The sequence below is a fragment of the Arvicanthis niloticus genome (assembly GCF_011762505.2).
Source record: "Arvicanthis niloticus isolate mArvNil1 chromosome Y unlocalized genomic scaffold, mArvNil1.pat.X SUPER_Y_unloc_15, whole genome shotgun sequence".
NCBI lineage: Eukaryota > Metazoa > Chordata > Mammalia > Rodentia > Muridae > Arvicanthis > Arvicanthis niloticus.
In genome coordinates this window covers 157,743-181,820 of record NW_023045006.1, presented here as the reverse complement: position 1 = coordinate 181,820, position 24,078 = coordinate 157,743, and the positions used below count along the sequence as shown (strand labels likewise).

Genomic DNA, 24,078 nt, shown 5'->3' with positions numbered 1-24,078 from the left:
AGAAGATAGAGTTTCTAGCCTATTCTCAGACAGTAGAAATTTAGGCCACTGGCCGGCCACTAAAAGTAATTTTGAACACAGGAAATCAATGTGTTTATCCACTGGCACAAAGACTGGTACAGTGAGTGGTGGACAGGTTTGCTATAACTAATTATTGGGTTATAATGAATTTTGTGAACGGTGTTGGAACATGTGCATTTTTCAGTCTCAAAAATAAAGTTTGTCAGTTTTCTTAGTGGAAACAACTGCTGTGTAGAGACAATTTTAAAAATAACAATTTTCCAAATCTTCAGTTTCTTTCTTTCTTTTTTTCTTCCCTTTGGCATTTCATGACATGACGTGGTACATCTAGGAGCTCTGTAACTCCTGAAATTAAGCTGTATCTATCTTTTTCATGTGTTTCCAGAGAAACATGCAGCTTTCTAGGGATGGGGATGTAATACCAAAGTTGAATTTATGAAAAAGAGTGAAAAAGAGGGAGACCCAGAGCGATTTTATTTGAATATCTCCTGTCTTTCTGGGGACGGGAAAGTCAGGTTTGCAAAGTCAGTTTTGAAAAGAGTACTGAGTGTTTGCAAACTCTTTCAAATGTCTGAGTTGGAGGAAGTAAAGTCTTGGACTTTGGGAGAGGAGTTGGTTGGCTTCTTGTTTGAGTATTCCAACAATAAAGATTATTGCAATAACAATGGAATCTCAGATTGGATACCACAGAGGCCTCCTTTGCCAGCCAGCAATGGAACACAAGGCTATGCCATCCCCAACTCGGCTGGAGGACCCGGACTAGGTCACCTGTCTCTCTGCACTAGCAGCCCCTGTACACTGTGCACACTGAATGCAAGCAGCCCTCCCGAAGCTGCCCAGTCACTCAGAGGATGGGGGCAGGGTGCCCTAGAGAAGCCTGTGGGGGGAGGAGCAAGGCGGGGCCATTGTGGAGGCGCGTGGCGGTGCCGTGACTGAGGAAGCGAGGGCTGCAGCACGGGCAAATGGTGCTCTTCGGAGCCCTGCTGACCGGTTAACTTCTCCAGCGTCCTCCTGGCTGCGGTGAGGGCACTGAGTGGTGGTGGCAACAGCGAGGCCCAGGTATGGTGTGTTGAGGCGGTGTGGAAGGTGAGCGACCCTCTCGGGGACTGATGGGTCTGGGAATGGAGGGGAGTCTGGAGGTCTCGGTCCGCGCTGCCCTTGCACCTAAGGCTGCCGAAATGTGTAACCGAGACCCCTGGTTCCCTCTCTGCCGCGGTAAGGTCACCCCAGCTCTGCTGCCTGCACTTCGTGGTTTGCCGACCTGTGCGCTCACGGGCCTGACTCTGAGCCCCCCCCCCCCCCCCCCCCCAGACAGTGTTGCAAGTCACTCTTTCCTCCAGGGCTGGTGCGACCCAGGCCATTCATTCCCTGTGCATGTGAGCATCTGCTCCTCCAGCTTTTGCAGATCAGGGAAGGTGTCCCAGGGGCCTGCGCTGTGGTTTTCCAGCTTCCTCTCACAACTCACCTCCAGTGTACAGTTTCTCTCTCTGCCTTGCATAGTTTCCATAAATAAAAACCAAAATAAGTCACAGGGTAAGTGAAGCAGAATATTGGAAAAAAAGCAACCAAAAATACGTTTTACTTCTTTTCTAGTAACAATAATGCCAACTGAAACAATGTGGGTATTCATAGATATTTAGAAATGTAATTTTCTTTGAACAGAACTTGAGAGTATGAGAAAAGTGATTATTGAGAGACAATTTGTAGGTTCTTTTAATAGCTCATCTCCTTGTAAACCTTATACAAAAGCAAGTCTTAAGTTCTAGTGTCATCTTCCTTAGATTGTGGTATTAGTGTTGTCATTTGGTGTCCTTAATTTGCTTGCTGTGCCTCACATAATAAGAATGATCTTTTCCAAGTTCTTTTGAAAAAGAACATGGATTGAACTTTTTGTTCTCAAATTCTTTGAAAAGCTCTAAGTTAAGTACAGGATTGAATTTAAGCTCCTCCCTGCCATCAGGGCAGCTGCCAACTTACCCTTAGCCTTACATATGACTCTCACTATTGGGCTTCAGGATGCTACCCAGGCAGATACACTGGACACCTCTTCTGGCTGGTGGTAGTTGCTTTTGTCTTCTATTGCTGTTCTTTACTTGAGAGAACTCCTGATTCCTAAAATAGAAGCAAGTGTCTCTCTTTTTGATTTTTGCCTCTTTTGTTTGGTATTAAATTAAATATTTTTCTCATTTGTATTTATTATTAGATACACTTTTCACTTGTTATTTATTCCCATTAGACTTTGTGTCTCTCCTCTCCCTAACTACAGGGTAGAGATTCATTAGATTATTAATAATTTTCTCCCTAGTACTTGTCAGACAAAAGTACTTTTTTCTCCCTAGTACTTTGTCAGACAAAGTGTTGGAGTGGATAGAAACAGGCAGCAGTGCAGCAGATTTCAAGTGGATAAGAGTCTGAACTGAGGCCCTCCTGCAGGCAGAGCAGCACTTCACTTATTGAGCACCTCACTAACCCTTAAAATCAAACAAGCAGACAACCCACACTTTCAAAAATGTTGTTTCTTTTTTTTGGTGCAGGGTTTTTCTGTGAAACCCTGCCTTTTCCTTGGTAGCCTATAGATCAGGCTGGTTTCAAATTCAAGTGATCTGCCTACCTACCTCTGCGTCCACAGTGCTGGGATAAAAAGTGTGTTACCATTGCCTGTCTTCTGACAACATTTTTTTATTGTCATAAGATAAAATAGAATTTGTCTTTATATTGTTTTTGAGTGAAAGTTTGTTGCCTACCAAAGTTTATTTGACTTTGTAAATACTTTCTCTGTATGTCTAGAATAAAATAAAAAGTGCTGAGAATGAGAAAGCCACCAGAGTGGCTTTCCTAGGTTTTGCTTTGATGTTCTACTGGAAATACGATTGTGGTGATGGACAAAGTTACTGGGCCTTCTTGTTTCCAGACAGGAAAACTCGGAGATCTCAGGGAAGTCTGTGTTTTGAAGTGTTCAGAAAGGAGAGGTGTTTTATCATCTTTAGTGTGATGTTTTCTACCAGTTTGTACAAGGAGTTTTTCCTACATGTTATATTTTGGTTCTCAAGTTAGAGCGTAAAGCAACCTAGTATATTCTACATACTTACCTTTGCTCTCCTTTTTTAAGATGTGTTGTTTTTTCCTTTATTGTTTATGAAAATGAAATCATATTTAATCATAAAAACCTTGAGATTATGCATCAAATTATTCTTACAAACTCATGATTCTGCCTATGTCAATTATATTTCCATAATACTAGATATTTTACTTATCATTTATCCTTGGCAAATGGCTTTTTGTAATTTCTTTTGTATCTCAGTCTCAACTTTAAGTCAGGATTCTAAGCCATGTGCCTGACACTTAAAAATGAAAATGAAACACTGCTTGTCTTTTTAACATTTGTTCCAAAATTTAATAATAATTGGTAAATTACTATGTATGGGCTCTGTTCCGGAACTCTTTGCTAAGTGGTTTCCCATTTAATATTCAAAAGCATCGTAAAAATTTGGCACACTCAGAAACAGGTTCATAGAGATAATAGTACTTGGTTGGGTCACATGGTACAAAGGAGCCAGGATATTTACTTACTTCTCTTTGACTCATGACCCAGGTCCTAACTCTTTTGTGAGCTACATTTTAAAAGGACAAAGTTTTGCATATATTTGTAAGTGTATGTTCCTCCAAATTACAAGCAGTTTTTCATTATTTCTGCCTAAGAAGATGTTGTCTGATTCATGGAAGCTGTAGTCACAGGTGTTTGAAGGATGCTGGGATTTGGACTCCAGGCTGCATGAGCAGCAAGTTTTTTTTTAACCTGGAACCAATCTGTCTAGTCCCCAGAACTGTAGTTTATAAAGCATTTAATATAGATTTAAAAGTGGACATTAAGGGAGGAGAAACACATGCAAACATGATAGGCATGAGGAAAGGAAAGGTAGATGTGGGGAACAAGCTATGTCAACCTGTGCCCTTCCCCCAGGTTGCAAACCCATCTAGGTTGAGCTGGCTGGAACATGCTGTTTACCACTAGAGATCCAAATAAGGAAGGACCTGGGAAGCTGCCTGCATTGGAGACCTGAAGTTGGCCACAGGAGTTGAGTTGAATGGACTGCCAGCTGAGCTTGCTCCTTACACCTCTGGCCCATGATTAAGGATGCACACTGCTGAGCTATCCTTGACACCTCCCAGACTGCTATCTCCTTGCCCAGCCCCTGGAGAAGAGACTCTGGGGGGTGGGGCTTCCCCTTTCCCTTTATATGTGAAAGCCAATTATTAAATTTCAAGCCTTGATCAGAGAACTTTGTCTTGGCTTTGTCTCTTCTCGCACTCTGTCCCCTTTCATTCCCAGCCCCCCTTTCAGGTGAACCCAGCTTATTTGTGGCCGCAGGCTGCTACATCAACCAAAGACAGAAGTGAGTCTGGGTCAAGAAGAGATGATGGGAAAAACATTTAATAAATACATAAAGTAAGTACTTTATAATGACCTTATTTTATTCTGTGTATGTATGTCTATATGTGTTCGTGTGCATATATGGAGGTCAGAGGACAATGAGTAGGGAGGTTGTCAGACCACAGGGGTTCTGGTGATAGAACTTGGGTCCTCATGCTTAATGACAAGTGCTTTAACCCTCTTTAAAAATTACATTTATTGGAATGGAGAGATGGCTAAGCAGTTAGGAGCACTGAATGCTCTTCCAGAGGTCCTGAGTTCAATTCCCAGCAACCACATGGTGGGTCACAACCATCTGTAATAGAATCTGATGTCCTTTTCTGGTATGTCTCAAAATAGCTATAGTATACTCATACAAATATAATAAATAAATCTTAAAAATTACATTTATTATTTTTATGTGTGTGAGTGTGCAGGAGTTGTGTATGTGGATTTTGTAGAAATTATTTAATCTCAACTCAGGGGTTCTACCCTGCCTTTGGCCATTTAGTTCTCAGATAGAAGACACACACAACCTTTGTATTTACAATAAGCCTTAATTAGCATAAGAGCAAATATTGATCCTCTAGCTGTTATGTCTCTATCCCAGCCAATAATCCCACTATATAATTTGCCATAATTTGTTTACTTCTAGTTTGTTCTTATTTCTAAGATACCAACAACCTAATATAGAGATCAGTATATTTGGAAGATTCTTAGACTCCAGTTCTCATTAATTTAGTATGGTGTTTGTTAAAAACATGGCCCACTTTTCAGCCCTTCCTCTGAAGTTGACAGACTATCTACTCTCAGAGGGGAAAGAATCCCATTTGGGGAGAAGTAGCAGATCTTTGTAAATTTTGTTCTACTCTTATTCATAACTAATTTCCACTACTTGGGAGGTGTCTTTGCCTTGGGACAATTTAGTATAGAAAACGCAGTTTTAGTTTTCTATGGGGTTTGCGTGTTTTTTTTTTTTTTTCAGTATTGACACCAAGGCCACTGCCTCTTGAATAGTAGGCAAGTGCTGCACTCCTGATCCATATCCATAGTCTTAGCATCTATCTCAGTGTCAGACCTGTCTACCATCCTCACTACACCATCAGTAAGAATTTTCTGACTTTTCTCAGTAAAAACCCTGGTGAGCATAAGGTGATTTTAAATGAGTTATCAAATGAATTACTATTTTATTTATTTATTTATTTATTTATTTACTTACTTACTTACTTACTTATTTTGGTTTTTCTGAGACAGGGTTTCTCTGTGTAGCCCTGGTGGTCCTGGAATTCATTGTGTAGACCAGGCTGGCCTCGAACTCAGAAATCCACATGCCTCTGCCTCCCTAGTGCTGGGATTAAAGGTGTGCGCCATCAATTATTGATCATTATTGGTTATCAATTAGTATTGATAATTATTGATTACCATTTATTGATTATTGATTGACATTGATTGTTGATCGCTGTTCCATCACCGTGATCCCCGGCCTCTGCTTCCCTCCGAGTGCTGGGATTATAGGTGTGTACCACCCCTGCCCCGCTGAATTACTATGTTTTTATTTCTTATTTATATATTATTTATAACTGAGACTGTGTTCCTGTAGTCTGGTCTTGAGCTCTTGAGCTTTCCCTGAACTCCTGATTCTCATTCGACCTCCCAGACACTGAAATTATAGGTGTACTACCTGGCTTTAAATCTGAAGATATATTTGACTATTTGTAGAGAAATGGCATGAGGAGACTGCTTCCAGCTTGCTGGCTTCCAGGCAACCTAGAGTCTTTGTCATTCTCAGCTGACTGAGACAGAGGAAGCTTATGTTCTCAAGCAGAGAATCCTGGTGTTCTGACAAGTAGGTTGCAAACCTGAGGAAGCCCCCTTCCCATTCCTTTTCCCATGAGAGAGTAACTTTGTTTACAGTTTAATAGACATCATGATGGGAAGCAGTGCAGCAAGCAGCAGGCATGGCAGCTGGAGCAGAATGCTGGGAGCTCACACCTTCAGCCACAAAGCAGGAAGCAGAGGGAGCAGACTGGATATGACAACAGTCTTCAACCTCTCAAAGCTCACCTCCTGGGACTTACTTCCTCCAGCAAGGCCATACCTGTTAATCCCTTCCAAACAGCACCACCAGCTGACAAGTGTCCAAATGTCTGAGTCTGGGGGACATTCTCAGTCACTATTTATATTTAATGGCTGTGACATACACATTAGCAGAATTCTCAAGTTATTTGCTTTTAAAAGGAGGTATATAGATTCAGAGTTTGAACCTGTCATTTTGTAATAGGAATCTCTTTGACTCTTAAGGGATGAATTTTTTTTAATTTTTTATTTTTACTTTTATTTTTTGTTTTTGTTTTTTCAAGACAGGGTTTCTCTGTGTAGCCCTGGCTGTCTTGGAACTCACTCTGTAGACCAGACTGGCCTCGAACTCAGAAATCTGCCTGCCTCTGCCTCCCGAGTGCTGGCATTAAAAACATGTGCCATCAATTATTGATCATTATTGGTTATCAATTAGTATTGATAATTATTGATTATCATTTACTGACTATTGATTTGCATTGATTATTGATTTTTTTATTCCATCACGGTCATCCCCCTGCCTCTGCCTCCCAAGTGCTGGGATTAAAGGCATGTGCCACCACCGCCCGGCCAGGGAAGAAGTTTTTCGGACTGGCATATAATCTAGGTAAGGAGAATTTAAGAGAAGCATGGAAATTCTGGGCTTGATAACATGGACACCACTGAACACCCTTGCACATGCCTAAAGCAAGTTTAAAAGCAAAACTCTTCTGTCCGCAGGATTAGTAATTTATCCTCAGGGTCTTTTACATATGCCCCTAAAACACATAAATTGTCTTTCTCACTCCAGTGACTTAGCTGACAACCTCTGTGTGTCTTTAGCCATCTTTCATGTATATAATATATCATTAATACAAATATCAGAAAGTGAAACCAAATCAAAGTTGATTTCAAAAACTAGAGTCATGTGTGTTGATAAAATATGTTTTAAAGACTCTCATAAATCTTACCAAAGCCGATTTGAATTTCACAGTGTATGTAAGGCTTCATATAATAATGTTTGATGTATACTCGTATAATTACAGAAATCTATGTGAATATTGTATTTATGAACCATAATGCAGTGATAGCCTAACTTGTAGCTAGAAGAATTTGACTTTGTGCCTCTTTGGATCTAACAATGACTTAACTGGCACACTAGTTAGTTCCTAAGCCTGAAGCTCGAGACATGCCAGCATTTAATAATCTTGTGTTTTATGGTACAGTTAAGTGTTGCCTTACAAATGCCAGTGTTTTTTTGTCCTCTGCCCCCTTTTTCCTTCTCTGCCTTCATGGCTCTGCTCTTGTCTGTCTGCCTCTACCCAGTCTGCAGGCCTCACCCCTCTCCCTTCTCCCAATAAACCTCCTTATATCTGACCTCTTGTATATAGTAATTTCTCGAGAGCACATCTTGGCATGGGGCTGCAGTAATACTCCCTTGCTGTATTATATTTCAGCCTCATGTATTAAATTTGTTATCACAATAATCAGCCCCTTATGATGTGTTCTTTTAATGTACTTCTTGGGGGATGCATTTTTTTTTTGTTTGTTTTGTTTTTCAAGACAGGGTTTCTCTATGTAGCCCTGGCTGTACTGGAACTAACTCTGAAGACCAGGCTGGCCTGGAATTCAGAAATCCGCCTGCCTCTTCCTCCCAAGTGCTGGGATTAAAGGCATGTGCCAAAAATTATTGATCATTATTGGTTATCAATTAGTATTGATAATTACTGACTAGTGCTTATTGATTATTGATCGGCATTGATTATTGATCATTATTCCATCACTGTGATTCCCCGGCCTCTGCCTCCCAAATGCTCGGATTAAAGGCGTGCACCACCACCGCCCGGCATATGATGTTTTCTTTTAATGAACTTCTTGGAGGATGCATTTGTATGGGTAATGTGTTATACTGTGTGTGTTTTCTTGAGTGGCTAGTATGACACGTTTTAAGGCACATTTTAGGTCAGAGGATAAAGGGAATATTTTAGTAGATTGTTTAACTAGTTGGCAGTAAAAAGTAAGTAACTGTTAGTTGGACTTATTGATGCTTTATGCAAAGTGAATGTTAAGTGTTGTTATTCAGGAGGGCATAGATTCTTTCTCCATCAACCTCTCTGACCCAGTTGAAAAATTGAGAAGTGTTTACATATGAGGCTTAAATTGTAGGGAGGATGTTCTCTGGACAGATAGAACAGATAAAACAACCTGAGAATAATTCATTTTGATAAGGTTTACTTGGCATTAATCTTTTGTCTTGCGTTAATCGGACATTTAAATTTTCAAATCTCCCATTTCCCTTGATAGAAGATCAGTGAAGAGTACATTATGGTATAAAATTAACTTATTTTTTTCTCCTCATACAGAAGTTCCACCCACCATGAGGCAGTGTTGCAGGAAGCAAGCAGAAAATGATGGCTGGGAAATAGGTATGTTTTAATGATTAAAGATATTTACGTGTCTAGATAATTTTTGATATTTTTATTTTATGATATGGCTTCAGGTATAACATGTGACTTTATACACCAACTCTGTATTTTCAGTGTTTATAAACTCTAACCTTTAAAGATTATTTTACTGTTAAGGATTTTGTCCTGAGGAAGTAGATATTCTTGCACAGAACAATTTAATATATTTTAGTTTATCTCAGCATTGCATGTAATACTGAGAATTGGGAAAAATATATAAGTATCTAATACATAGTATTGTCAGTTAATCATCTATATATAGTAAAACATTTTCTTTTTCATGTGTCTATTTTGAGAAAATACAGGGAACATATAAAATTTTAATAATCGGTAAAAACAAGTCGTTTGCAGTTTGGACAACACATACCATTGTTGTCACCTACAGCTTTACTTTAAAGACATGATAATCTGGGAGGCAGAAGCAGGTGAATTTCTGAGTTCGAGGCCAGCCTGGTCTACAGTGTGAGTTCCAGGACAGCCTGGGCTATACACAGCAACCCTGTCTGCAAAAACCAAAAAACAAACAAACAAATAAAAAAAGACATGATAATCAAAACAGTGAAGCCTAATTCTTTTAGGGTTAAAAAAGTGAAACTGTGTTTGTAAATCTGTCAGGGGGTCTTTTAAATTAATTCTGTGGCAGGGAGCTGTAACTGTTGTTTATTGTTTTGCCTGTTTTGGTTGTAGGATGAGTACATGGCTGCCAAGATCCAGATGCTGGAGAAGCACTTCTGCTATGCAGGAGGATGGGACACTGTCTGAAATATTTAGTGGAACACAGAGGTTGAGTATGTTTTACTTTCTTGGTGCCCAATTTTATTGTGAACTTTTTAGGATTAAGAAAAAAATTGCTTTAATCCTCAATTATTTATAGTCTGTATAATTTCCTTTTCTGTTGCTGTAAAATAAACATACTATGACCAAGGTAATTTATGGAAGTGATTATTTTGGCTTCTGCTTCCAGAGGGATGAGACCATCATGGCAGGGAGCTGAGAGATCACATGTTAAACCCCAAACATGAACAGAGAGAGTGAACTGGAATTGAGGCTAGTCTACATACTATCCTCAGAGCCTGCCTCTAGTGAGGTGTAGCCTGTTAAGTCACCACCAGGGATCAGATATTTGACCCTATGGTAGACATTCTCATTCAAACCACTATATTCTACTCCCAGGCCTCAAAGGCTCTGAGGCCATTGCTCTAATGCAAAGTACATTTAATCCTACGTCAGAAGCCCCCATAGTCTTCCACAGTCTCAATAAAACCCTGTGAGTTCGAATAGTGAACTAACTTCAGCATACAATGGCACAGATATACATTACTATTCCTAAAAGAAGGAATGGGGGCATATAGAAAATGCTGGATCCAACAAGACTGAAAATGCAGCATATAATCACTGAATCCCCAGCTCAGCAATTCCCAGCTGTGGGCCTTGACCCATATACAGGGGGGTTGCCTAAGAACATCTGAAAATTGTAATTTATATGACAATTCAAGACAGTAGCAAAATAAAAGTCATGAAGTAGCAATGAAAATAATTTTATAGTTGGGGTCGCTACAACACAAGAAACTGTATTAAAGGGATACAGCATTAGGAAGGTTGAAAACCAGTTCTCTAGCTTAATATCTGATATCAGAGGGCTTAGATGGCTCCATCCCTCCATCTTTCCTGCCTGCAGAATATGTCTCTAACAGGCTGGTTCCACTCCGTGTAAGCCACTTTTCCTGACAGATGTCTCACAGCTTTGGCACCTCCAACATCTTGGAGTCTGTAGAGTGACCTAGGCTTCACTTCATCTCTCAGGATCTTCATGCAGGGACTCAGGATTAGGGTTGAAGTCCTTTGTGGTACATGCTTGTGATTTCCCTGAGAAAGGATCTGATGTTCTTTCTTTATTGAGAAAGGGTACATACATAGCAGAAACCATTTGGTTTTGCCAAAGAAGTCAGGAGAGGGCCATATTCTCAGTCTGGAAAGGGTATCACCCAATTACCCCTTTGTTTTTGCTGTCTCTTCTACCAGCTCTGTCTACTCTTCTTGGGTCTAATCTCTGCAGTGGTTGAGTAGAGTGTCTTGTGGGTTGGTGAATATATCAGGAAATTTTAAGTTATATATAGTTTTAGCTATGCAGTTCCTGTCTGAAGACTTATCTACTGTGATGGTTTGAATAAGAATGGCCCCCATAGGTTCATGTGTTTGAATGCTTGTTCCATAGGTAGCTGCACTATGACGAGATGTGGCCTTTTTGGAGTATGTGTGGCAATGTTGGAGGAAGTATGTCACTGTGAAGGTGGGCTTTGAGGTTTTAATAGATGTTCAAGCTGTGTCCAGTGTGGACACAGTCTCCTGCTGCTGCTTACAAATCAAGATGTAGAATTCTCACCTCCTTCTCCAGCACCATGTCTGCCTGGATGCTGCCATGCTTCCCACCATGATGATAATGGACTGAGACTCTGAAACTGTAAGTCAGCCCAATGAAGTGTTTTCCTTATAAAAGTTTCCTTGGTCATGGTGTCTCTTCACAGCAATAAAACTCTAAGATACCTACTCACCCACTTTTTTTTGCACGGTGAGACTGTTCCATCAGTTTCTGTCCCCACTCCCAAATTATTTATTTATTTAATTTTATTTTCTGTTTTTTGATTCCAAATAACCTCTTTCTGAGTTTTAATTCACCAAATCTAGATTATTTCCTTTCTGATCATTTTAGCACTTGTCTTTGTTTAGTGGGTATTATTCCCAATTTTTTTTTTAATTTTGAGTCTTCTTATGGTGACATTTATGTATGTTTATCCCCACAGCAAATTGTTTACAATATGTATGTCAGTATTGCATTTTTTTAACCTGTACAGTTTGCTGATACATGTTTAGTATTTAAGTTCTCTGTTCATACACCACTGCTAGATTGCCTGGTTTAAATAATTTTACATTGTTTCTCTGGGACAAAGACTCTTAATGTATGTGCATATTAGCACTCTTCAGTGCTTAGTGTAGTTCCTTGTTATGTAGACAAAAGCTGAAGCTACATTTTCATTACTGTGGTATTGTACTGTTGTCTCTGTGATGACTGAATCATTCAGACAGGTTTGTTAAGTTAAAATTAAGTACTAATCAATCAAAATAATTGCTTTGCCTAATGAGGGCAGATCATACTGTTTGTTTGTTTGTTTGTTTGTTTGTTTATTTTGAGACAGGGTTTCTCTGTGTAGCCTTAGCTGTCCTGAAACTCACTTTGTAGACCAGGCTGGACTTGAACTCAGAAATCTACTTGTCTCTGGCTTCCAAGTGCTGGGATTAAAGACTGCCTGGCTGGATCATACTGTTTATAATTACAAGTTTTGCTGGTAAATGTTACTTTAGTGTGGATCCTAGTACAGTTTTTAGTGTTAGTGTCTAGAATATGCAAAATTTTCTTCAACATATCTTGGCAAATTTAATTTCTTCGACTTTGGGCACATATACTCTGAGAAACTAAGAATGTTAAAAAGAAAAACAAAACCACTGTTTTTTAAATCACTAATTAAGAAACTCCTTTTTATAGCACCTTACTCACATGGGAGGAAATGAAGGAGGAAAAGATTGCAGTTATTACTATTTAATTCTTATTATTTGGTCTTATCTTTTGGTGTCTTTGTTTTCCTCTGGTGTTTGGTGTAGGACTTAGTGGTCCTTTTTGATTCTTTTATTAGTAGGGAGGTGCTGACTGCACAAAGATGCTTGGCTTTTGTGGTTGTGAGCCCTCTGGGTCTTTTGTCTGGGCTATAGCCTGCAGCATGTGTATTGATCTCCAGGGTGAAGCCCAGTGCAGCATCCCTCCAAGATAGACCCAAGTACAGCAGGGGGAACCACTGGCTCTATCACCTTGGTGGGACAGAATCAAGGTAAGACTTGAACATGACCTGTAGCAGTCACTGGAGTCCAGGGATCCAGTGATGGCATGGGTAGAGTGATAGTGGGTGAGTTAGAAATTGGGACAGAAGAAAGGCTTGGTCCAGGGCCTGTTTAACTGAGAGCTGGCCAATCCAACCCAAGGGCCACATTTGCCTTAAGCACCTGTAGTCTAGAAGGACTGTAAGACTGGTTCCCTTGATGTGTTTCTCTCCCAGGAAGCCTATTGGCAAGCTGGCATGTGGGCAGGGGTGGGGTGTGTGTGTGTTTCCTCTTATCAGGTCAGCGTGGCATAGGTTAAGGACTTAGGTTTTGAAGATAAAGTGATCCAGTTTAGTCTTAGCTTCATGTCTTTGAATGATCTCTTTAACCTCTGAACCCCAGTTACTCCATCTGCAAAGTGGCAAGACTAATACTTCCTCGGGCATTATATGAAGTTTAAAAACTAGCACGGTCCTCAGACACATAGTAGGCTCAGAGTGGCAGCTGCTGTTGTCAGGGCCAACTGAGAACTGTAGGTGTCCCGTGTCCTGAGATCACAGAGGACCAGCTAGACCTTGGCCCAAACCCGTCCACTCTCAGGCCTCCTTTCTGATCCTGTGGACAAGATCTGAGCTGGCAGACACTGGCAGGAGGACCTGCTGTGCAGAATGCGTCCATGCCTGAATGGTAAGTCACTGGCTGCATTCCTGCCTGCACTGTGATTATAGGGTACTGAGAGAGCTGCACGCCCTGATAAAAGTGAGGCACCAAAAGAACCAGAGCTTTTGTTCTCTGAGCCATTCTATTGTGTCTCTCTCATCTCCCCCATTCCCCTCCCCTAACTCAATAAATAAATAAATAAATAAATAAATAAATAAATAAATAAAAGTAATGGAAGAGATGAAGGGCTCTCAGCACCAGATCACAACACAGGCTCCTGGAGTTGGCAGCTTTCCAGTGCCTGCACAGAATTCCCTCCTTTTGCTTTCCTCAGTTCAACCTAATTAAAATAAATTGGAGTGCACCCCTAAAACCTAGAGTTTCCTGCATCCTTGCCACCCATCAGAGCCCTCCCTCAGTGCAGTCTGTGAACACTCTCCCTGTCTGATGCTTCCCTCAGAAGAGACCCACCGAAGTGACCACCCCATTGTCCACTTCTGTGGTTGGAGTCTCCTTCCCCAAGCACCCCTCAGGTCATGTCATACTGCCACCCTGGAACCTTCAGAGGGTCCCTGTTGCTTGTTTTCAGGCTCCTCAGTGTAGCACAAGGCTCTTCAGAATTTGTCCTCGGCCTGCCTTTGCCTTGTAGACTTATGTTTCCAAGTAGCAGCCAAGTCTCTGTTTCCTGCATGGGTCTATAAATTACCTGCCTTTGTGCCTTTAGTCACATGGCCCATTAGCTTGGAAAGCCTTTATCCTGGTGGGATTAGAGCCATTCTGGAGGGATTAGTTGAAGTGCCAACTCTTCCAAAAACTGCATCTTGCCAGGGAACATGCTCCTGCCTCACCTGGCACACAAAAGATTCAGAATTGATGTTGAATTTGCTCACAGACCCTCCTCTGTCACTGTGAGGGCCTGCGGAACGTAAAATAGCAGTATGAGCTGTCTGCCTTGCATGTGGGGAGCCTACCTGAGGCATGGTGGAATAGCTGCTTGGCCCTAACCACTGGAGTAGACATCACTTGGGGGGTGGTTCTTCTTGGTTCAGAGTAGGGAATGGGGAATCAAAGTGGCTGGAGGCATGTAACTGGTGTCAGGGGGTTCAGAGGGCTTGTCTTCTCTGAACCTTTTGAGGAACACATCAATCCTCACTTCAGCTCTCCCACTGTAGCTCAGTGGAGGCCTTCAGGCTTGGCATCCTGTTTGGCCTCCTCCCTGGCACTTTCTGCTGGTCCAGGTTAGCCATATAGGGCCTCATTGCAGCCTAAATGAAGTAAGCAAGTGAAGTGCAGAGTTAGGACAAGGGACACCTGTCCTACATCCCAGTGGAAGAGCCAGGGCATCTGGGGTCTCTGCTGATCAGGGAATAACCTTCAGCCTAGCTATCCCCTCTAAGAAAATTAAGATGGTAGCTAAGGGAAACCACCTCCAGGCCTGCCTGCCTTCACTCACTGATGCAGAAAAATGTGCAGACCCCCTGCCACTGCCCCCCCCACATACATGTAGAGTTCTGTTCTTGGATGTGGAAATGTGGCAGGGAACCGGACAGACACACCTTTGCCCTTCTGAAGGTGGTTCTAGTCGGTTGACATCATAAACAGTTTCTGTAGTAAAAAGACATGTTCCCTTGTGTTTGGGGAATAAGTGGGTTGGAGGAAGCAGAAGGTGGGAGAGTGTGGTGGGGACATCCCAGAGAAGGAGACATCTGAATGACAGTTAAGAGGCAGGCGAATTGGCGGTGTGGAGATCTGAGGAAAGAATACTCAGGTAGACTGAACACCAAGGCTGAATTCAGGCTCTGAGGTAAGAGAACAGAATGGGTTCTGGCCAGAGTGAGGAGGGTGGAAAGGGAGGGATGAAGAGATGGATGGATTTTTGTAAGAACTTCATCTTTTACTCTGGGGGCCATGGGAAGGTGTAGGTTTTTTTTTTTTTTTTGGTTTTTCGAGACAGGGTTTCTTTGTGTAGCCCTGGGTTTTGCCCAGAGCACGGACTTGGTCTGCCTCATGGGACAGGATGACTGCAGTTGTCTTTCTGGGGTTCATGGTCTCTCTGAGGATGCCCCAGCAGACTGAGAAAGCTCCCTGCCCTGTTTTCCCTGTGCCTTGTTCAGCCTCCATCCATCACTAAGCCACAAATTCTAACCACTGAGACTTTTACTGGGGGTGGTGTGGGGGTGGAGGGCTCTGGATGGGGCTGGGTTTGTTACAGTGTTTTCCTGAAGTCTGCTTAGATGGCCAATTGAGAGCTTCATAGGAGTAAGTAATCAGGGAATTTGCCAGCTGGCGTTAATGGGTTGTTTGCAATTGGCCATGGTGGCCAAGCATTGTGGGTCAGGGCTTTCCCCATGGGCTGGTTGGGAAGCACTTAGTATCTATTGCTCTGTAGACCAGGCTGGCCTCAAACTCAGAAATCTGCCTACCTCTGCCTCCCGAGTGCTGGGATTAAAGGTGGGTGCCATCAATTATTGATCATAATTGGTTATCAATTAGTATTGATTACCATTTATTGATTATTGATCAGCATTGATTATTGATCATTATTCCATCACTGTCATCCACCTGCCTCTGCCTCCCAAGTGCTGGGATTAAAGGCGTGGGCCACCACTGCCCGGCCAGTTTTATTATTTCTACTTTGCTGGGCCATGGTTTTGGAAGACAGGGCCCATCTTTGCTTTCCTTTGGCAAAGTGTCTGTGCTCATAGTTTGTGAAGTGTGCAAGAAAAAGGGCGATCTGGACAGAGGTGATGAAGGTGGTATTCGGGGCAAGCAGTGTCTGTTATGTTTCCCAGGATAGATGAGCCGAGTATGTCCCCTGAGGTTGCAGTGGATGTGGAAATTCCATGATTGTCCTAGCTTGGTAATTCTGATGGAGGAGGATTGCTTCCTCTCACCCCAGCTTCTCTCCTTTCCTTTGTTCATCTCTGTGTGTGCAGGATGTGTGTGAAGTACGGCTCCATGCGGAGGCTCACAGAGTCCAGGATGGACATTTGAGCTTTATTATAGTTTCTGGAGATGGCTGAATCTGGAGGTGGCTGTAGATGCATGGTCTGCAGAGGAGGCCAAGATGGTAGGGAGGCATCCATTGAGGTAAAGGCACACCAGGCAGGCAGGGGACAGTACTGTGGGTGTCACAGACATGGATGATGACTCTGCTGTGGGGCAATGATGCTCAGCACATGGCAGGGTGAGGAGAACTCGGGCAGAGGCAGTAACAGGGAGGGAGCTGGAGGCAGAGAGTGAGTGTGTGCCTGTGCCTTCAGAGTGTCGTGTGCATACAGAACATGCATTCTGGGCACGTGCAGAGGAGGTGTAGCCTACTGGGTCATGGTTGGGCAGATGTCCAATTTGATTGGGCCACAACTGGGATAAATTTCTGTTGACTCAATCTAAAACTTTGGAAAGATTTTCTAGAACGGCTGGAGGTTTCAGGCACTGCTTGACCTGAGGAAAACTCTTTGGAGGTCTTGGGAGGACTGAGTGCTTTCAGGATGAACTTCCAGCTGGAGGCACCTTCACTGACTTGAGCCAGCCTGAAGAGGGAGGAGAGAGAGAACCAGTTCTCAGACATGCAACAGGGAGGCCCATGCTGATGGGCACTGTTAGCCCTCCAGTGGAGATCAAACACACATGGCTCGAGGCCAGCCTGGACTACAGCGTGAGTTCCAGGAAAGCCAGGGCTACACAGAGAAACCCTGTCTTGGAAAACTAAAAAAAACACCCAAAAACAAAAAAACCCAAAAACAAACAAACAAACAAACAAAACCCTGATGTTTTGGGCGGCCGAGGCAGGGGGATGACGATGATGGAATAACTATCAATAATCAATGCCAATCAATAATCAATAAATATTAATAATTATCAATACTAATTGATAATCAGCAATTATCAATAACTGATGGCACACGCCTTTTACCCAGCACTTGGAAGGCAGAGGCAGGGGGATGACAGTGATGGAATAACGATCAATAATCAATGCTGATCAATAATCAATAAATGGTAATCAATACTAATTGATAACCAATAATGATCAATGATTGATGGCACACGCCTTTAATCCCAGCACTCGGGAGGCAGAGGCAGGCGGATTTCTGAGTTCCAGGGCAGCCTGGTCTACAGAGTGAGTTCCAGGACAGCCAGGGCTACACAGAGAAACCCTGTCTTGAAAAACAACAACAAAAATCAAACAAATAAAACAACAACAAAAAAAAAAACAAAACAGAAGAGAAAGAAACACACATGGCTCCCTTTGATGGTTTCTGAGCAGGGCAGACATCTGGGTACATTTCCATCTTCTGAACTATAGAGCACTGCTAAGTGCTTCTTCTGTTCTGTCTCTTCCGGGAGACTCCAGCACCATCCCTGTAGCCTCCAGGCACAGTAGAGGGAACCAGGGACAAGGGACAGGAGACAGGAGACCCTGAAGTCAGCAGAAGGTTCCAGCTGCAAGTGAGTCATGATGGTGTGTATAGCATAGAAGTTCGAGGGAGAGAGCCGCTCTGTAGAAGATGCAGCCTACCCTGATTTGTGACGTGAACTAAACGATTAATTCATCCCTTCTAAGAACTATGAGCCCTCCCACTGAGGCAAACCTTATTTGTTTTCCTTATTAGTTTTAGGAACACACACAGCAGATTTTTTTTTTTTTCTTTCTTTTTTTTTTTGGTTTTTCGAGACAGGGTTTCTCTGTGTAGCCCTGGCTGTCCTGGAACTCACTATTTAGACCAGGCTGGCTTTGAACTCAGAAATCCACCTGCCTCTGCCTCCGAGTGCTGGGATTAAAGGCGTGTGCCATCAATTATTGATCATTATTGGTTATCAATTTGTATTAGTTACCATTTATTGATTATAGATTATTGATCAGCATTGATTATTGATCATTATTCCGTCACTGTCATCCCCCTGCCTCTGCCTTCCAAGTACTGGGATAAAAGGCGTGTGCCATTAATTATTGATTATTGCTGGTTATCTATTACTGTTGATAATTATTGATTAATATTTATTGATTATTGATCGGCATTGATTATTGATAGTTATTCCATCACCGTCATCCCCCTGCCTCTGCCTCTGCCAAGTGCTGTGATTAAAGGCATGTACCACCACTGCCCGGCAAATCCCTCGGTACCTCACTGCATTCTTCTGCACTTCCCTCTCTCCATCCTTTATTACCACCCTTTGCTGATGACCGGTCCTGTCCAGAGTACCACCCCAGCCATCTTCCTCCCTGTTGTCCTAATTCAGCGTCCTTTTACCTTATGACCCCAGCCCTAACCCCAAATAGGGACATGCTACCTCAGGCTCCGTCTTGCGCCTTTTCTGTTAGACTGCCAAGGGCACCAAGTGTTTAAAATCCAAGAGAGGAGGACACTGGGCTTGGAAAGCTACCCAAACCTACCATTTCCTTTTCCATAAAACAGAGCGGTCACCACACCTATATGGGAGGGTCAGCCTGGTGAATGTAGGGGTTGATGAATTGCATTTTCCCTTATTAGTCTGATAGTGGCTCAGCCCAGGTGTCACAGCAAGACTTCACTGTAGCATTGACAAGCCTGACCAGGGAGAGCAGGGCCATGACACTGGACAGCCTTTTTCTTTTACCTGCCCATTAGCATCTGGCTGTCTGGTCCCAAGCCCTGGAGGTGTATATAAGAAGTCGCCTTCGCAGAAATCAGCAGAAATCAGCATAGATCACAGCCAGGGTGCAAAGGGGATGCAGATTTATGCAAATGATCTCTGCAGAGTCAGGGCCACTGGTGGTTCTGCATAAATTAGCTTTTTTTGCATAAATTAGCATATTTAAGGAGCACATCTGTAGAGGAACCAGCCTATTAGCATAAGTTATAAATTTTATTCACAGATTAGCATAAAGTATGAAGTGTATATTCATTTCTAATCAGCCCCAATGATGGAGCAGTCCAGGGGCCACGGGAGACTGGTGTGACCAGTGCAGGTGTGAGCTAGGGAGAAGACATGGGCAAACATTAACAAGGTAGGGGCTAGCATGGGGACCCTTGGGGACACCTCATTCCACCTGAGATATAATGTACCATGTTGTGTTCAGACCCTGTCTGCTCTGACTGGTCTCACCCCTATTGGTTCACTTCACACATAACAAACCTGGGTATCCTGGCCTCCACACTGACAGGAGGAATGGTGGCCAGCCAGGCACGAGCTACCAGGGGAGAGCAGCTCTCCTGACTCTAGTCCAGCTGGTGGGTGCCCTCACCAGAAGTAATGCTCTAAGAGAGAAGTTGTAACCCTGCATCCTGGAGGTGAGGCTGAAGAGGACAGGGAGTATTAGCTTTCCTGGTAAGACTGCTTGGTATTTTCACAGGACCCAGCTCTTTGGTTTTTTTTTTGTTTGTTTTGTTTTCTGCAGACAATATCCCAGGACCATTGGTCCCGAAAGGAGAGATGTTAGTGGTGGTTGTTCACACAGAGCTTTGCTGCTGCTGGCCTCTCTTTTTCAAAAGCGACTCAGAAGAGTCAAAACAGATCTTACAGTTATCACCTCTAGGGTGGGGTGGGGCAAGTGAAGGTGAAGTCTCCCTAGTTAGAGTCACTATCCCCCTCTCTGCACAGCCACAGCCATCTGAGTCTGTCAGTGCCTCCAGTAACTTCTTCCCCTAAGTAGATTTTCTGCTGCCCAGAGGGAGGCAGTAGCACTCCTGTGTTTCCTCAAGGGCTCCCTCACCCTTGGAGCCCAGGTTGAAGGTTTCAGGGTCGACATCTCTACTCCTAGGAAGGGCGTCATCCATCTAGCTGTCCCTGTGGAGTGCCTTCCAGAGCCTGAGCTCCTTGTTAGATGCTGGGAGCCTGGTAAAACTTAGCTCCACACTGATTAATTGCACAAAGCAGAGATTCGGTCTCTGCTCCCCCGCCCCCCCACCCCCCACAGTCTTTTAGTTTTTATCATTTGCCATGACCTGGTGGCCCCATGTCAGCAATGCAGACTCCTGCATAAGCTCAGGGGAGGCTGTCTTCATTGCAGTGTTTTACAAGAGGATCAAAGGCTGTTTTAGATGTTCCCCTGGCAGGCTTTTCCCCAGTCTTTTCTCTGACCTTGGCTCTGAGAGGACTCGGGTGTTACCAAAAGCATTGCTACCTTGCTCTACTGCTGGCAAAAGCAGTACCCCACTTGAGCCGCCTGCCCCTTGAAGCCCACCGTCCCACTCAGGAACGCGGAGGCAGGGTTTGCACAGATGCAGGAGTCTCTTGGAGCCGCGCATGTGCAAAAGCGTGGTGTGTGTGTGTGTGTGTGTGTGTGTGTGTGTGTGTGTGTGTGTGTAAAGGTACCTCTTAAGACCATGTGCCCCAGGCTAGCCAGGCCTGATATTCATAGGGGGGCGGAGGCCAGCCTGGTAGTGGCTGCTGTTTCCTTTTCTTCCAGCCTTTTCCCCTAGCCCTATCTTCTGGTTTTCTTGGGTTCTTTTTGTCTCCAGTTCTCTTCATCTGCTCGCTGCCCTTGCTGGGGCAAGATACCAGTGCTTTCCCATTGAGGTATTAGTTCATTCCCAGCCACTGAGCCTGCGACATTTAGCAGGGTCTGGCATGCTACTTTAGGCCCACAAGCAGACCGCAAATGCTAGTAAAGATATTGTGTCATTGGGGAAGGGAGTAGCTCCCCTACTGGAACCAGACAAACCTTGACCCCATTAGTCAGATGCAAAGCAGGGGGTGGGGCCCAGAGACTGTTAAGAGTCAGGGCTAGGATTTAGCAGGGTGAGCCCAGCGGTTGCAGCTGCAGCTTTTTGCCCGTGGCCCACCCAGGCAGCCCAGAGCCCGCAGAGGCTCCTCAAAGTCGCAGAGCAAGGGAGACTTGTGCCCACAAGGTGGTGGGGCCCGGGCTGAAAGAGGTGTGGCTGCGGAGCCAGAATCCCGGTGACCTTTCGCATCCAGTGCTGCGTCTGGCCAGTGGTGCAGCCAACCGAGAAAGAGCAGTCAAAATGCAGTCTCTCCAAAGAAGCCTAGTTATGCAGGCGAGCCCGCTCCCCACGAGTGTTTATAGTGGTGCCGTAGAGCCCTCCAGGGCCAGCGGGCTAAGTCTGGGAGCGGGGCATTGTCCCAGAGGGAGTGAACCTCCACTAGTGCTCTGGGGTGCAGAGAGAGGGCGTGTGAAGCTCCAAAGCCCGCTCGCTCAGAACCCGTGCCCATTCGGGGTGCCCCCTCCATTCCACTCTTGGAGCAATGTACCCCTCGTGCCCCCAGGGATTGAGGCGAGCATAGAGAGGTTGAATAGAGGATTCTTCGATCTACCGGAGTCCGTCTTTGGGCAGCAAGGGTTCAGACTTTGCCAATTCGTCCACCTCTGGCCATCTGTTGGCCAGGGCTTCATTGCTGGCACCTTCTAAGGCACCGCTGGTTCGCTGATCAGAACCGCACGGAGGCCGGCATTAAGAATGACAAGTACTCAGGGCAGTAGTTGCACAGGCCTTTAATCCTAGCACTTGGGAGGCAGAGGCAGGGGATTTCTGAGCTCGGGGCCAGCCTGGTCTACCTAGTGAGTTCCAGGACAGCCAAGGGCTACACAGAGAAACCCTGGCTTGAAAAACTAAAAACAAAACAAAAACAAAAAGACTGACAAGTACAATGCATCCAAAGGCAGCAAGTACCTGGGTTTTACCTGGACCTGTCTTTTGTGTTCCTCCTAAAATTTACCAAGTGCGGCCTGGCCAGGGGCTATCTCAGCTGCTTGAAGCACACGATGTTCCTATTCAATGTGATATTCTGGGTGAGTCCTTACCATTGAGTCTTCTGTTGCTCCTCCTTGCTTTATACACTATGAATGTCCTCTACTTCTGCCTTGCACTATCTTACACTTCTCTGACCAAAGGTAAGTGCTTTTAAAAATTGCAGCACCCTCCCAATCCCTGCAGCTTTCTGTTCCCCTTTCCCTCTTGTTTATGGCTGAATGGAGGCTTCAACTTGTCAGTCTTCCAGGAGAGACATGCTCTCCTAGAAAGATGGCAACATTTGCCACTGCCTCCTTCTCCTAAGGAAAGGTACACTGAAGTTCCTGCACCAGGAAACCTGCATCCATGGGTGCGAGTCAGACCGAGCAGCTGTGCCCCTGTGTTGGTCCAGGACAGTGAGGATGGATTCTGAGTTTCTTCTATTGCTTCTGAAAGCAGGCACAATCTGTAGCATGGTGGGCATGGGAAAGGGGTGTGAAGGTCACAGTCTCCTGCTCACTTAGGTGGCTCCCAGGAAGAGGAGGAAGCAAGGATACAGGATGGGGGTGGGCAGGCTGCTGCTTTTGAGGGATTGCTGTGGACTGGGCAGCCAACAGGTCTGGCAACACTTTTCCAGGCTCCAGGAGGCTCCAGGATGAGAAAAAGACAAAGGGAGATGAATTTTTCTAGAGAAAGTATCAATGGATGGGCTGGCTTGGAAATACCCTGTTTTATGTGTGATACTGGTGACTGAATACACAAGTACTTCCTAGTTACACAAACTGGATGAAAACGTAATTCATATCTGCTTCTTTCGTCCTCACTGCTGCCTCCCCCTGTCTCTCTTCACCACACCTCAGACTACTCAGCACAGATGTTTAGCTCATCCCCAGGCTCCATCCTGCCACTGTCTTGAGGCTGTCACCTGCCAAGCCTGGTCCAGAAGAAGCATGGGGACAGGAGAAAGACGGCCTCAGGGAGCCTGCATGGCAGTTGTATGCATCTCCTGTGGAGTGATCAGGATTTTAAGAGAAACGTGTGTGTGTGTGTGTGTGTGTGTGTGTGTGTAGAGGAAAAGGAAACTCTAGGCTTCGAAGGAAGAAGTGTGAGTCTCATCTGCCTTCTGTTCTTTGCTAGAGTCTTGTGTGACCTTGGGTGACTCGTGCCCCTTAAGAATGGTGCTTCTTCTCCAGTCCAGGCTGTTAGGATGGATGGTCTTCTTTATGGTCCTTACTGTCTTAGCTCTGTGATACCCTGGGGGTCAAGGAGGCACCTGAGTGCATTTTTTTTTTTCTGTGAGACTGGTCTGAGATGAGGTGGGTATTTCCATAGTTGGGAGTGGAATAGTTAAGGGGGCCAGGGAGAGGGGCACTGTAATGATTAGTGTTACTGGTCACATGGTTGGTGTTTTAGGAAAGTTGGGTCAGGTATTCTGATTCACTTTCTGGTGACTAGAACCATTGGGATGTTAAGAATTACTCTGTCACCGTCTTGTGGGACGAGGCCTTATGCTCTTTCCATTCCTTTGCCAGGATCTGTGTCCACCAAGTGCTTCTGTGTGTTTCCCTGGTGTCTCGGTCTACATGAGTGCTGTCATGTTTGTTGTTCCCTCCAACCTTCTCTTTCCTGTTTCAGAGTTTCATCCTACCGTTTTGGTGTGCCCACTGCACACATATTAATTATATAAAGACTCTGTGGGCATAGATATTTAGTGCCTTCTGACCAGTGACTGTCACTCAGCAGCCTGGGCTCCTGGCCAGTCTCATGTCCCCACCTGCTGGCCATAGGTGGTATAACGGCCTGTGATGCCTTCAAAATGATTCTAGCTTGGTTTGGGGCAGGGGGGACTCTGTAGGCCATGGTCTGTGTCATGCACACAGCATGGATCTGGAATATGTTTACAATAAACCAAATACATTTATCT

General features: G+C 44.2%; 2 long non-coding RNA genes across 2 annotated transcripts; both read left to right on the top strand.

The window, feature by feature from the left end:
• The first annotated feature begins 845 nt into the window (after nt 1–845).
• On the top strand, nt 846–4,301 carry LOC143433769 (uncharacterized). Its single transcript, XR_013070124.1, has 2 exons — nt 846–1,107; nt 3,983–4,301. It is a non-coding gene; the product is annotated as an uncharacterized LOC143433769 (long non-coding RNA).
• Nucleotides 4,302–6,617: 2,316 nt separating this feature from the next.
• Nucleotides 6,618–12,834, top strand: LOC143433758 (uncharacterized). Its single transcript, XR_013070123.1, has 4 exons — nt 6,618–8,913; nt 9,640–9,735; nt 11,168–11,413; nt 12,744–12,834. It is a non-coding gene; the product is annotated as an uncharacterized LOC143433758 (long non-coding RNA).
• The last annotated feature ends 11,244 nt before the right edge of the window (nt 12,835–24,078 follow it).